We start from the raw sequence: 13688 nt of genomic DNA, 5'->3' as shown, positions 1-13688 counted from the left end.
GCAGAACATGGTGGCTCACACCTGTAATCCTAGCACTTTTGGGAGGCCAAGGCAGATAGATCATTTGAGGTCAGGAGTTCGTGACCAGCTTGGCCAACATGGTGAGACCATGTCTCTACTAAAAATACAAAAATTAGCTGGGCATGGTGGTGGGCACCTGTAATCCCAGCTACTGGAGAGGCTGAGGCAGGAGAATTGCTTGAACCCGGGAGGTGAAGGTTGCAGTGAGCCGAAATCATGCCACTGCACTCCAGCCTGGGTGACAGAACAAGACTCTGTCTCCATTTAAAAAAAGAAAAAAACACAGGCCAGGTGCAGTGGCTCACACCTGTAATCTCAACACTTTGGGAGGCTGAGGCGGGTGGATCACCTGAGGTCAGGTGTTCGAGATCAGTCTGGCCAACATGGTGAAACCCTGTCTCTACTAAAAATACAAAAATTAGCTGGGCGTGGTGGCACGCACCCATAATCCCAGCTACTTGGGAGACTCAGGCAGGAGAATTGCTTGAACCCAAGAGGTGGAGTTTGCAATGAGCCAAGATTGCACCACTGCATTCCAGCCCGGGCAACAAGAGTGAAATTCTGTCTCAAAAAAAAAAAAAAAAAATTGCTGGAATTGGGGTCTGAAAAGCATCTTAAATGATCCTTAAGCAAAAAGCCTTATGATTCTAATATCAGAGAGCCTGTCTACAGGAACAAGAGAGGTGCAAATCAATTCGTAAACAGTCTCATGTCCCTAATGTCAGGGATCCTATCTGCAGGAACAATGGGAATACAAATGGTCAATATCTAGTGCTATGTGACTTTCAGCCACAAGTGGGCCAAAGTGCAGCCTGATTAATGCTTAATTATAGCTACATTTCTGTCCCCAGCCTGGCATGCCGTTCTTGTCAACCTAGGTTTCACTACCCCAACCATCAAAATCTGGCTGGCTTTGTGACTTGCTTTGGCCCATAGAATGTGGTGGAAATGACCATGTGTCAGTTCTGTGACTAGGTCTCAAGAGGTCTTATACACCCTGCTGTCTCCATGAGAACAGGCCCAGGATAACCTGCAGATAATGAGCAGTCTGAAAAGGCAGAGACAGGGCATCTAAGCTGAGGCTATGCTAGAGTGACCAGTCCTCAGCTGACTTGCTGGTTAACTGGTGAGCCCAGCCATTCAATCATCCCTGCACTCCTGGTACATAACACATTTGATCATGGTGGATTATCTTTTTGATATGCTGTAGGATTCACTTAGCTAGTATTTTGTTGAGGTTTTTTGCATCTATGCTCATCAGGAATATTGGTTTGTAGTTTTCTTTTTTTGTATGTCCTTTCTTGGTTTTGGTATTAGCGTTTGTAGAATGATTTAGGGAGGTTTCCCTCTTCTGCTATCTTATGGAATAGTGTCAATCGGACTGGTACCAATTCTTTGCGTGTCTGATAGAATTCAGCTGTGAATCCATCTGGACCTGGATTTTTTTTTCTTAGCCTTGTTTTTATTACCATTTCAATCTCGCTGCTTGTCATTGGTCTGTTCAGAGTTTCTATTTCTTCCTGGTTTAATCTAGGAGGGTTGTATGTTTCCAGGAATTTATCCATCGCCTCTAGGTTTTCTAGTTTGTGCATGTAAAGGTGTTCATAGTAGCCTTGAATGATCTTTTGTATTTCTGTGGTGTCAGTTGTAATATCGCCTGTTTTCTTTCTTTTTTCTTTTTTTTTTCTTTTTTTTTTAAGACAGAGTCTCACTCTGTCTCCCAGGCTGGAGTGCAGTGGCGTGATCTCGGCTCACTGCAAACTCCACCTCCTGGGTTCACATCATTCTCCTGCCTCAGCCTTCTGAGTGTAGCTGGGATTACAGGAGCCTGCCACCACGCCCGGCTAATTTTTCGTATTTTTAGTAGAGATGGGGTTTCACCGTATTAGCCAGGATGGTCTCGATCTCCTGACCTCGTGATCCACCTGCCTCGGCCTCCCAAAGTGCTGGGATTACAGGACGTGAGCCACCTTGCCCAGCCCGTTTCATTTCTAATTGAGCTTATTTGGATCTTCTCGATTCACTTCTTGGTTAATCTCACTAGCAGTCTTTCAATTTTATTTATCTTTTCAAAGAACCAGCTTTGTGTTTCATTTATCTTTTTGTATTTTTTGTTTGTTTCAATTGCATTTAGTTCTTATTTCTTTTCTTCTGCTGGGTTTGGGCTTGGTTTGTTACTGTTTCTCTAGTTCCTGAGATGTGACCATAGATTGTCTATTTATGCTCTTTCAGACTTTTTGACGTAGGTGTTTAAGGCTATGAGCTTTCCTCTTACCACCGCTTTTGCTGTATCCCAGAAGTTTGATAGGTTGTGTCACCATTATCGTTCAGTTTGAAGAATTTTTAAATTTCCATCTTGATTTCATTGTTGGCCCCAGAATCTTTCGGGAGCAGGTTATTTAATTTCTATGTATTTGTGTGGTTTTGAGGGTTCCTTTTGGAGCTGATTTCCAATTTTACTCCACTGTGGTCTGACAGAGTACTTGCGTGATCTTGGCTCACTGCAACCTCTGCCTCTCAGGTTCCAGCAATTCTCCTACCTCAGCCTCATGAGTAGCTGGGATCACAGGCGTGTGCCACCACGCCTGGCTAATTTTTGTATTTTTAGTAAAGATGGGGTTTCACTCTGTTGGCCAGGCTGGTCTCAAACCCCTGACCTCAGGTGACTTGCCCACCTCGGCCTTCCAAAGTACTGGGATTATAGGTGTGAGCCACCGTTCCCAGCCTTAAATTTGTTGAGATTTGTTTTGTGGCCTATTATGTGATCTATCTTGGAGAATGTTTCATGTGCTGATGAATAGAATGTATATTCTGCAGTTGTTGGGTAAAATGCTCTGTAAATATCTATTAAGTTCCATTTGTTCTAACGTATAGTTTAAGATCATCATTTCTTTGTTGACTGTCTTGATCACCTGTCACTGGAGTATTGAAGTCTCCCACTATTATTATGTTGTTGTGTATCTCATTTATTAGGTCTAATAGTAATTGTTTTATACATTTGGGGGCTGCAGTGTTAGGTGCATATATATTTATGATATATATGTTTTCCTTTTGACTAGTCCTTTTATCATTATATAATGTACCTCTTTGTCTTTTTTTTTTTTTTTTTTTTTGAGATGGAGTCTTGCTCTGTCACCCAGGCTGGAGTGCAGTGGCATGATCTCCGCTCACTGCAACCTCTGCCTCCCAGGTTCGAGCGATATTCCTGCCTCAGCCTCCCAAGTAGCTGGGACTACAGACACATGATACCATACCCAGCTAATTTTTGTATTTTTGGTAGAGATGGGGTTTCACCATCTTGGCCAGTCTGGTCTTGAACTTCTGACCTCAGGTGATCTGCCCATTCCAGCCTCCTAAAGTGCTGGGATTATAGGCATGAGCCACTGCACCTTGCCTTTTTGTCTTTTTTAACTGTTGTTGCTTTAACGTCTGTTTTGATTGACACAAGAATAGCTACTCCTGCTCACTTTTGATGTCCATTTGCATGGACTGTCCTTTTTCATCCCTTTACCTTAAGTTTATGTGAGTCCTTACATGTTAGATGAGTCTCTTGAAGACAGTAGATACTTGCTTGCTGAATACTTATTCATTCTGCCATTCTATATCTTTTAAGTAGAGCATTTAGGCCATTTACATTCAGTATTAGTATTGAGAAGTGAAGTACTATTCTTTTCATTGTGCTAGTTGTTGCCTGAATACCTTGTGTGTTTTTTTCATTGTGTTATTGTTTTATAAGTGCTGTGAGATTTATGCCTTAAAGAGGTTCTATTTTGGTGTATTTTTGAGGATTTGTTTCAAGATTTAGAGCTCCTTTTAGCAGTTCTTGCAGTGCTGGCTTGGTAGTGGCGAATCGTCTCAGCATTTGTTTGTCTGAAAGAGACTGTGTTTTTCCTTCATTTATGAAGCTTAGTTTCACTGGATACCAGATTCTTGGCTGATAATTGTTTTGTTTAAGGAGGCTAAAGACAGGACCCCAATCCCTTCTGACCTGTAGGGTTTCTGCCAAGAAATCTGCTGTTAATCTGATAATTTTTCCTTTATAAGTTACCTGATGTTTTTGCCTCACAGTTCTTAAGATTCTTTCCTTCATCTTAACTTTAGATAACCTGAAAATTATGTGTCTACATGATAATCTTTTTATGATGAATTTCCTGGGTGTTCTTTGAGCTTCTTGTATTTGGATGTCTAGATCTCTAACACAGCTAGGGAAGTTTTCCTCAATTATTCCCTCAAATATGTTTTTCCAACTTTTAGATTTCTCTTCTTCCTCGGGAATGCCAATTATTCTTAGGTTTGGTTGTTTAACATACTCCCAAACTTCTTGGAGACTTTGCTCATTTTAAAAATCCTTTTTTCTTTGTCTTTGTTGGATTGGGTTAACTTGAAAGTCTTGTCTTCGAGCTCTGAAGTTTTCTTCTGCTTGTTTGAATCTTGCTTGAGAATACCTGGATACTGATTTGGTTGTCTTTATCCTAGATGGTTATGTGGCTTTGCCTGTGCTGAGGTTGTTTCAAGAACCAAGAGAAGTCGATATTGTAAGAGATTAGTGATACGTATGTGTGTGTGTTTATGCATGTGTATAGATACATATATATGTTTTTCTAGAGTAGCTTGCATATAAAAGAGCAGTGATATAGCAAGAAATAAGCTGCTGTTTTTTTTCTGTTTGTTTTGTTTTTTTTTTTTTGAGACGGAGTCTCGCTCTGTCGCCCGGGCTGGAGTGCAGTGGCGGGATCTCAGCTCACTGCAAGCTCCGCCTCCCGGGTTTACGCCATTCTCCTGCCTCAGCCTCCCGAGTAGCTGGGACTACAGGCGCCCGCCACCTCGCCCGGCTAGTTTTTTGTATTTTTTAGTAGAGACGGGGTTTCACCGTGTTAGCCAGGATGGTCTCGATCTCCTGACCTCGTGATCCGCCCGTCTCGGCCTCCCAAAGTGCTGGTATTACAGGCTTGAGCCACCGCGCCCGGCCAAGCTGCTGTTTTTAACTATGGCAGGACTCTATTTGTTCACAGTGTGTAAGGTGCCCACACAGCAATGACACTATGGGACCAGGATAAAGTGTTACTAAAACACACACCAGCTCATTTTGCTCTGTGTAGCCACTTCTGTATCCTTGGCTAACCTAGGAAATTATCCTGCAAGTGTGTGTGTGTGTTCTTTCTACTGATCAGTAATTCACCTGCAATTGGGCAGTATGTAAGTTTGCTTAAGTCTTATAACCCTGTGAGTGCAGGTGTAAATATCCCCAAGAGAACAGCCTTTTTAATGCTTGAGAATTGACCAGAAATGCTGGAAATGGGGACTAGGAGAGCTTTCACCCAGATGCACAATGTGTATTTGGTGACTGACTGGCACAGAAGGAAATGAGGGAGGGTTAAGATGTAACTGATGTGATAGGAAATGATAGGACATTGTCACACTCAAAAGGCCATTCGACATGGTTACTGGAGTAAGGCAAATACTGTACATGAGTGAAGTCGGTTGGGTGCAAGGAAATGGCTTTAGTGTGATGAGAATGGCAAGTGACTAACTATTGCCCTCAGGGTCAGGATTACAGCTCTGGGCAGCTGGGGGTGAGGTGGACTGTTGAGTCCAGGCTGCATCTAAAGAAATAACTGCTTTGGCTGGGCACAGTGGCTCACGCCTATAATCCCAGCACTTTGGGAGGCCGAGGTGGGTGGATCCTCTGAGGTTGGGCATTCGAGACCAACCTGACCAACCTGGAGAAACCTCATCTCTACTAAAAATACCAAAAAAGTATCCGAGCGTGGTGGCCCATGCTTGTAATCCCAGCTACTCAGGAGGCTGAGGCAGGAGAATTGCTTGAATCCGGGAGGTGGAGGTTGTAGTGAGCTGAGATCACGTCATTGCACTCCAGCCTGGGCAACAAGAGCAAAACTGCATCTTAAAAACAAAAACAAACCCAAAAAAACCTGCTTCTCAGCTTAGGCAGAGGTAATTGTCATGATGTTCAGTTTCGCATCTGGAAGCTGAAAATCCAGATTCCATTCAATTTTCTCAATTTTAATGTTGATATTTAATGTTAAAAATATTTTCAAAATCCTATGCCTGCCAAACGAGACATATCTCTGGCCATATTTATCCCATCCACCACCAGCCTGTAACTTTCTTTTTTTTTTTTTTTTTTTAGATTTTTCTTGATTTTTAATGGCAATGTCCATCTGCATACAGTATAGGTTATAATACTTTCTAATATACATATACTGTTTCATAGTTTTGAGAATTTCTTTTTTTTTTTTATTATACTTTAAGTTCTAGGGTACATGTGCATGACTTTTATATCATGTATAACTCCCCAATGCAATCCCTCCCTCCTCCCCCCTCCCCATGATAGGCCCCAGTGTGTGATGTTCCCCTTTCCGAGTCCAAGTGATCTCATTGTTCAGTTCCCACCTATGAGTGAGAACATGCGGTGTTTGGTTTTCTCTTCTTGTGATAGTTTGCTAAGAATGATGGTTTCCAGCTGCATCCATGTCCCTACAAAGGACGCAAACTCATCCTTTTTGATGGCTGCATAGTATTCCATGGTGTATATGTGCCACATTTTCTTAATCCAGTCTGTCACAGATGGACATTTGGGTTGATTCCAAGTCTTTGCTATTGTGAATAGTGCCGCAATAAACAAACGTGTGCATGTGTCTTTGTAGTAGAGTAATTTATAATCCTTTGGGTATATACCCAGTAGTGGGATGGCTGGGTCATATGGTACATCTAGTTCTAGATCCTTGAGGAATCGCCATACTGTTTTCCATAATGGTTGAACTAGTTTACAATCCCACCAACAGTGTAAAAGTGTTCCTATTTCTCCACATCCTCTCCAACACCTGTTGTTTCCTGACTTCTTAATGATTGCCATTCTAACTGGTGTGAGATGGTATCTCATTGTGGTTTTGATTTGCATTTCTCTGATGGCCAGTGATGATGAGCATTTTTTCATGTGTCTGTTGGCGGTATGGATGTCTTCTTTTGAGAAATGTCTGTTCATATCCTTTCCCCACTTTTTGATGGGGTTGTTTGTTTTTTTCTTGTATATTTGTTTGAGTTCTTTGTAGATTCTGGATATTAGCCCTTTGTCAGATGAGTAGGTTGCAAAAATTTTCTCCCATTCTGTAGGTTGCCTGTTCACTCTGATGGTAGTTTCTTTCTTTAGCTGAACTACAAACCACTGCTCAGTGAAATCAAAGAGGACACAAACAAATGGAAGAACATACCATGCTCATGGATAGGAAGAATCAATATCGTGAAAATGGCCATACTGCCCAAGGTGATTTATAGATTCAATGCCATCCCCATCAAGCTACCAATGACTTTCTTCACAGAATTGGAAAAAACGGCTTTAAAGTTCATATGGAACCAAAAAAGAGCCCGCATTGCCAAGACAATCCTAAGTCAAAAGGACAAAGCTGGAGGCGTCACGCTACCTGACTTCAAACTATACTACAAGGCTACAGTAACCAAAACAGCATGGTACTGGTACCACAACAGAGATATAGACCAATGGAACAGAACAGAGTCCTCAGAAATAATACCACACATCTACAGCCATCTGATCTTTGACAAACCTGAGAGAAACAAGAAATGGGGAAAGGATTCCCTATTTAATAAATGGTGCTGGGAAAATTGGCTAGCCATAAGTAGAAAGCTGAAACTGGATCCTTTCCTTACCCCTTATACGAAAATTAATTCAAGATGGATCAGAGACTTAAATGTTAGACCTAATACCATAAAAACCCTAGAAGAAAATCTAGGTAGTACCATTCAGGACATAGGCATGGGCAAGGACTTCATGTCTAAAACACCAAAAGCAACGGCAGCAAAAGCAAAAATTGACACATGGGATCTAATTAAACTAAAGAGCTTTTGCACAGCTAAAGTAACTTTCAAAACCATAGAGAGACCATGTATATTGTGGCTGAGCTGCTGCTCACCTTGTGGGCGTGGGGCAGGAGGCAAACCTGCGGCTCCTCCCACTCTATCCAGATCTCCCCCTTCAGCTTCTCTGAATCCTAGGCCAGGTGCATTTGCAGCTCTGTCCATGGTGAAAGGTGGCAGCTTATCCTGTAGACACCTGTGTCGTCCAGGTTGGGGGTGGTAAGAGACAGGCATGGGTTTCGTTTTGTTCTCTGGGGTTCCAGTTTGTCCCTGCAGATTCTAATTTGTTCTTTTTCTTCACTTCCCCTCCATCTTTACTTCCCAATTGCTGGCCCTACGGACTTTGGGTCTAACATCTGGTGCAGAAGAAATAGCCTTACTAGACAGCTTACCTGGCTTCCAGGTATAAGCTTAATCTCTGCAATAAACCCTTTATTCTGTATCACTCAGAATGGTTCTGCTTCTCTGATGAAACTTGACTGATAACAGAATTTGGTTGCTACCTCCTTATATCAGAGGCCAGGAACCTGGATTACAGATAGGGACAATAACTCTAAGTCCTGCAGTTACTTAGTGACAGTGCTGGGAATTGAATCCAGGGCTCCCCTCATCTCTGCTTTTTACTTTTCCCCCTATGTTTAAAGAGGTTGATTCTCACCTTTGTATAATCTTTTTTATTTTTTTGAGACAGAGTTTCGCTCTTGCCCAGGCTGGAGTGTAGTGGCACAACCTTGGCTCACTGCAACCTCCATCTCCTGGGTTCAAGTGATTCTTCTGCCTCAGCCTCCCAAGTAGCTAGGACTGCAGGCGCATGCCACCACACCAAGCTAATTTTTGTATTTTTAGTAGAGACAGGGTGTCCCCATTTTGCCCAGGCTGGTCTTGAACTCCTGACCTCAGGTGATACACCCACCTCGGCCTCCCAAAGTGCTGGGATTACAGGTGTGAGCCACCATGCCTGGCCACCTTTGTATAATCTTTAAAGCATCTTTTCCATAAAATGTCCCCCACCATTCAAATAACAGCTGAGTCCTGCTAAGTCTCCTTTGATCATAGCTCTATAAGCCATTCCTTCCTCACTGGGTCCTCCGCAGGTTTTGTAAGCCGCATGTACATCGTTCGTGTTTCATGCAGAGTTCTGGGAAAGAGTAGGCGGTTCCCAGAAACAATGTGAGTCCATGAGTCTTTCTAAGAAGAAGGCCACAATGTATAGACCTTGTGCTAAGCACTGATTTATAAATAATCCAGATAGGAGTAAGAAAATGAAATGAAGTCTCCTTGAGGTGAATTTTCCTTCAGTTGATAGTAGTAGAAAGTTATTATGGGCTGAAAATATATCTCCCCCACCACTTATGTTGAGGTCCTAATTTCTAGCACCTCAGAATGTTACTTTATTTGGAGATAGTCTTTGATACGTTTGACTCTGTGTCCCTACCCAAATCTCATCTCAAATTGTAATTCTCATGTATTGAGGGAGGGAGGTGATTAGATTATGGGGGTGGTTTCCCCCATGCTGTTCTCGGGATAGTGAGTTTGTTCTTATGAGATTTGATGGTTTTATAAGTGTTAGGAAGCTCCTCCTTCATTCTTCTCTCTCCTGCCACCATGTGTAGAAGGTGCTTGCTTCCCCTTTGCCTCCGCCAGGATTGTGTTTCCTGAAGCCTCCCCACCCATGTTGGAACTGTGAGTCAATTAAACCTCTTTCCTTGATAAATTACCCAGTCTCGGGTATTTCATTACAGCAGTGTGAAAACAGACGAACACCGCTTTGACAGAGGTGATGATGTTAAAGGAAGTTATTAAGGTGCCCTAATCAATATCTTATAAGGACCAAGTGTCCTTATAAGAAGAGAAAATTTGGACACAGACATGTGAAGAGGAAGATGGCATGAAGACCCAAGGAGAAGATGGCTATTTACAAGTCTTTCTCCAGGAGAGAGGCCTGGAACAGGTCCTTTTCTCACAGCCCTCAAAAGGAACCAACCACGCTCACACCTTGATTTCAGATTTCTGGCTTCCAGAACTGTAAGAAAATAAATTTGTTTAAGCCACTCAGTCTGTGGTACTTGGTTATAGAAGTCCTAGTAAACTAGTACAAAACCCCAGATTGAAATTCAGTTCTGTGTGACTATAAAATATATATTATTTTTATTATACCATGATAAGGGGTGGGGAAAAAAAATCTAGGTCCCGGCTGTTGTTATTGAGAATGAAAATGCAGAGAAAAGAGAAGTTTTAAGAAAATGCTGTATTTATATAGGATTGACTTAAAGGAGAAACTTTCTTTCTCCTAGTGCTAGTACTAATACTAATCTACATTCGTTGAGTACTAGCTACACACCATAAGCTGTACTTAAGTATTTTACAAATATTCAGTAATTACTTTCAACAACCCTGTGAATAATTTCCGTCTAAAGAGAAAAGTACTGTCTTTATTTTACTGATGAAGAAACCGAAGCTCAGGGAGAAGTAATTTGTCCAAGTTAAGGGCAAGATCCAATGTAGGGCTTAATATCTGTCAGTCTCTGACTTTAGACCCTATGTTCTCAATCATTACTCCACTCTGGCTTTATTTCAACACAGTGCTTGGAGTTTACATTTGCTTGTCTTTCCAGTCCAACCATCAGCTTCGTAAGAGTTGAACGGTTTTGATGTTATTTGATGATCTGCTAATGGGTGCTGTAACACACGTCCTTGTAGTAAACTCTGCCATCTTGAAACAGAATGGCACCTAACATAGGTTTTTCCAATGATTGTTGTTCCTGCCATTTTTCTGGAACTTGAGTTATAGAGGGGATCTGTTGGTAGAAGAATTACAAGGATTGAAATCTTCAAGTCACAGAACCAATAATTAGGAAGGAGGAAAGACATAAGAAAAAAAAGAAATTTGTTCAGCTAACAAAGCCAGTTTAATCAAGTGTAGAATTTAAATTCCTAGCCCCTGCTTAGACTATCCAGTATTCAAATTTGAAAGAATTTGTTTTTGGAAGGCTTTATAAAACTCTTCACTGTTACAATGTATGCCATCTGGGACTTAGCATTTATAAAATGTGCAGTTAAGAGATGCCAGGAGACTCCTCATGCAAACCAGATGGTACAATAACAGCTCTGTCTTTAGTTTTCTGCCAGAAAAATAGGCCTTTGAATGACTTGAAACTTATATGAATAAATTAAGCTCAACCGATACTTCAGGGACATTACAATTTCAATAGGCAACTTATCCACCTAAATATTTTAATAAATGTTTTCATTTAGAAAAGAAGAAACAAAAAGGCAGACAATGGTTCTTTTTGATTGTTAAAGAATACAGACATGATGCAATGCTTTTAAGGAAAACATCAGTGACTTTCAATGCGGGAAAGAAAGTTTCTCCTTATTTTGATGGTGTTATATGTGTTTATTTATTTATTTTTTGAAACGGAGTTTCACTCTTGTCGCCCAGGCTGGAGTGCAATGGCACGATCTTGGCTCACTGCAACCTCTGTCTCCCAGGTTCAAGCGATTCTCCTGCCTCAGCCTCCTGAGTAGCTGGGATTAGAGGCACCTGCCACCATGCCCAGCTAATTTTTGTATTTTTAGTAGACACGGGGTTTCACCATGTTGGCCAGGCTAGCTGATGTATGTATTTAAGTTAGAAGTGAAGTTGTTGAAATTTCTTCCTAATAGGAGAAATCCATATCAAATAGATTGAACGGTTGTATCATTGTGCTAAAGAGAAAAGAATATACATGTAAGTGACATTTTCTGGATAATATATTTGAGCACGTCTTTACCTTAACAGATAGTCTCTCATAAACCCAAGTGCAGTGCATACAGCAGTGTATTACTGATGGCTTCTCTTGTCCTTGCATGGTTCCTATAAGTTTTCTGTGGAACAACAGGACTTTTGTAATATCCTCTAATTTCCCTTACTTTGTTACTGTTTTTATTTTCATTAAAATTCATAATAAGATCCTCATTAGATGAAGTAATCTTGTTAAAAGCAGTATTCTACTCTGATCTTTTCCCTTATGTAAAAAAAAAAAAATGTGCTTCCCTACCATACAAGTGAATTTCTTCTCTAATTAGACATGAATAGCTTTAGAGATCAAACACAGGCTGCTTTTGAAAACTAGATCTCTTAGGACACAAGGGCAATCTCATTAGTAAAAATATGTGTTTCTGCGTTGCAGAAGCCATTGAATTTCTTCCCCAATTAGCAGCAAATGGTTTTTCAGAACAATGAGGAAGAAGTTTGGTTTGTACTTTGCAAGTGTTATTTTTTTTCGTGGAGGTAGACTGAAAGTATCAACTACCATCATCTCTGTCCCTTCTTTTCCTCTCCCTGAGCAAAGGGACACACACGACTCTGTTTTATAGATAGTCAGAGTCCCAGGTAAATTCTTCATCCAAATGCTGCTTCCTCTGGGCCAGGATTGGACTCCGTGGTAGAAGGAACACCTATTTAGACCACCTAGTTGTCAGCTACTGTCAGCTATTATGATGTTAGGGGAGACTGTAAAATCATAAACACAATGAGAAGCTGACAATGTCCTTGCTCTGGGGAGAGGAGAGGACCCATTCATGGGAGAATCTCTCCAAGTGCTGCCCCTAGAAGCGGATTAACCATGTTTTCTCTGGGTCTTTGGCAGAAAAGAAGTGGTGTGTGTGGAGAAGGCTTCTTATTAAATAAGCAAATGCTTGGAGTTCCAGATAATGGTTTGAGTTTCTAGAGTTTCAGCACAGTGCAGGAGGAAATAAAACCTACCTGTCTAAACCTAAGTGTCAGTCACGGTCAAGGGAACACAGAGGTCATGGGCAGGATGTTTCTCTAAGCTGAGATACACTAGTAGTGCAGGAGTATAGGGAGATATGAGGAGCTCGGCGAGGCTCCAACAGGAAGGTTGATTAGAGCCTTGACTTGGGGTCACTGCCAATCAAGTCTGAGCCTCAAAGTCTCTCCAGTGTGTGTCTGGCAAATACTCTTCTCCGGCCTTCCAAGAGCCCATCTGTACACTGCTGGAACACGCTCAAATACTAATTTCCACAAGATCAGTACAGTCAAAAAAATCCACAACTGCCCCCACAATTACCATGACTCCTCACAAGGAATTAATGTCTACATTATATGCAAATTTATATTAGCTCTTTTTATTAATTTCTGCCCTTACCATCTCCCACCAATTTTGTTTCATTTGGGCTTTGAGGAATTCAAAAATGATTACTGGGCTAAAACTTTCTCTGTTCCCTAAGCCACAATCACACTACTTCTAGTTTGTAAAAACATACTTTATGGGTTGTAAGAAATTTTATTTCTTTCTCTTTACTACAGTAAAGTTACTTGATGATGACGATATGATGATATGATCACTAGCAATATCCCCCAATTTCATTCACAAGGATTTGGAGACTCAAATAGATGGAGTAACTTTCCCTGAATTATATGAACTCTAGGTCTTCAACCCTCTTTCCCAACCTCACCTTGAAGGGATGGGATAAGGAGGATCTTCAAGTTCGGAGGAATGTTTTAAATCCTTATCTCTGCCCCCACCTCCCTGCCCCACCCCCATCACCCCATTCTTCTCCCAGGGAAGAAATTTTCCCAAGGGTGTTCCAGAAGATGCCAGTATATTTTCCATTTAAGAAAAGTTTGGTTATTTCACCATTTCACAGGAGACTTTAAGTTCAAGTCCTAAGTACTACTGGAACTGAGAAATTCTCTTTCTTGTCTTCTATCTCCAGTCCTTCCTCATCTCGATAATTATCTTGTCTTCTTTACCCTTTGCCTCCATCCT

The sequence above is a fragment of the Trachypithecus francoisi genome, unplaced genomic scaffold (assembly GCF_009764315.1).
Source record: "Trachypithecus francoisi isolate TF-2019V2 unplaced genomic scaffold, Tfra_2.0 Lachesis_group10, whole genome shotgun sequence".
Taxonomy (NCBI): Eukaryota; Metazoa; Chordata; class Mammalia; order Primates; family Cercopithecidae; genus Trachypithecus; species Trachypithecus francoisi.
The sequence above is the reverse complement of the archived record's forward strand: the minus strand, read 5'-3'. Positions refer to the sequence as shown.